This window comes from Hylobates moloch, unplaced genomic scaffold, assembly GCF_009828535.3.
Source record: "Hylobates moloch isolate HMO894 unplaced genomic scaffold, HMol_V3 SCAFFOLD_1, whole genome shotgun sequence".
Lineage (NCBI taxonomy): Eukaryota > Metazoa > Chordata > Mammalia > Primates > Hylobatidae > Hylobates > Hylobates moloch.
In genome coordinates this window covers 144,791,578-144,793,777 of record NW_026652276.1, presented here as the reverse complement: position 1 = coordinate 144,793,777, position 2,200 = coordinate 144,791,578, and the positions used below count along the sequence as shown (strand labels likewise).

Below are 2,200 nucleotides of genomic sequence, written 5' to 3'. Positions count from 1 at the left end.
GATATGAGGAACTACTTTATGCCAATAAATTTGGAAATGTAGGGAAAATGAGAAAATTCCTATAAAAATAGACCTTACCAAAATTGACAAACAGAAATACAAAACTTAAATAGTTCTATATCTAGTAAAGTAATTGAACGCATAAATTAACCCTTTTCCACAAAAAATTTCCTCAGCCCAGATGACTTCACTAGTGGATTCTTCCTAAAATTCTTCAAGATAAAAGAAAAAGAAGAAACACTTCCCAACATATTTTATGATGCCAGCAAAACTTTGATATTAAATTCTGAAAAGATCATTACTCAAAAGGAAATTACTTGCCAAGCTCTCTCATGAAATATATATGAGAATTTTTGTAAAAACAGTAAATTAAATCCAGTGATATATAAAATGCTTACTACATCATGACTAAATGACTTTTATTCCAGGAATGCGAGAGTGTTAAAATTTGAGAACGAATCAACATGATCAGACACGTTAACAAAGTGAAATAGAAAAATCACATGATTATGCCAATAGATGCAAAAAAGTATTTGATGAGAGTTAAAATCTATCTTTTTAATTGTCAGATGGGTAATGTGCTGATGGTGTAACAAACTTTAAGGAAGGCATGAGCGTGAAAAAACCCAATCATCACACTTACGAACTACAAAAGGATCTCAAAATCTATTTGTGATAAAACGTCTTAGCAAATTAGAAATAGAAAATAATTTCATTAATCTGGAAAAAGGTATGTACAAAAAATATAAAATATGGTTAAAATAAAATTTAAAAGTTCTAAGCAAATGGAGAAAAATACTACCTACACCTTCTATATAGAAATCCAATTGAATCAGTACCATTTATTTTAAAAGGCCATTCTTCCCCCCTCTATACAGAAACTAAGTCATAATTGAGTCACTGGATATGAATGGATAAATTTTTATATTTCCTAGTATCAACTCTACACTGTCTTAATGACTGGAACTTTATAATAAGCCACAATGTCCTATATGTATAGTCTCCAGTTTTTTTCTTCTTAAGGTTATCTTGGATATTATGCCTTTTGCATTTTCACACAAATGCGAGAAACAAATTGTTGACTTCTTAGAAAAACTTTGCTGGGTCTTAACTGGGATTGTATTGAATCTATAATCAATTTGGGTAGAATCTTTTCAGTATCAGTATCAGTACTTTCTTTTTTTTTTTTTTTTTGAGACAGAGTCTCGCTCTGTGGCCCAGGCTGGAGTGCAGTGGCGCAATCTCGGCTCACTGCAAGCTCCGCCTCCCGGGTTCACGCCATTCTCCTGCCTCAGCCTCTCTGAGTAGCTGGGACTACAGGCGCCCGCCACCACGCCCGGCTAATTTTTTTGTATTTTTAGTAGAGACGGGGTTTCACTGTGGTCTCGATCTCCCGACCTCGTGATCCGCTCGCCTCGGCCTCCCAAAGTGCTGGGATTACAAGCGTGAGCCACCGCGCCCGGCCAGTATCAGTACTTTCAATCCATAAATATGTTATTTCCCTTCCTTTGCTTAGAATCTTAAAATTTTCTCTTTCATTTGCTTAGAATTTAAAATTTTTCTCTTAATGACATTTCATAATTTTTGTGTAAGTTATGGCATAAGGATGGGTAGAGAGTCTTTTTTTTTTTTTACTGTAAGCCTTTTGTACTGGTTACTTTGTTTCTATTTATGAGCATGCTACTTTTTCACTAAACAAAGGAAAAAATATTAAGTTCAAAACACAAAACGAACCCCACACAAACTACACCCTGGGAAGTGACCCTGTTGGTTGCCTAACAGCCATCCTCCCATTCTTCTTTGCTGTCACAGCAAATTTTTTTATTTGGGTTTACTCTCAGAGAGAAGCAAATCCATCTCGCAATCCACGGTAAATTCTGACTGATTGAATTCAACTCCTGAGCTCCCATTCCCCTTGTTAGAGAATGGGTTAGGCAGAAGCTCAAAACCAGGAAGGCAGGAGGAAGTAGGCGCTAAGAGCATCCACACAAAGTTCTAGCATTTGTTAAAAAAAAAAAAGAAAAATCACACAGAAAAATGCACATTTTGGTACAAAAATACAGTTAGAAGGAGTTAGTTCTAGTATTCAGTAGTAGGGAGGGAAACTATAGTTAATAATTTATTGTATACATCAAAATGGCTAGAGGAGAAGCTTTGTAATGTTTCCAACACAGGGAAAAGATACATATTTGAGGTGATG

General features: G+C 35.2%; 1 pseudogene; it reads right to left on the bottom strand.

Annotated features, from left to right (window-relative positions):
* Window positions 1-563: 563 nt before the first annotated feature.
* On the bottom strand, window positions 564-658 carry LOC116809982 (small nucleolar RNA U13; annotated as a pseudogene).
* Between the last annotated feature and the right edge of the window lie 1,542 nt (window positions 659-2,200).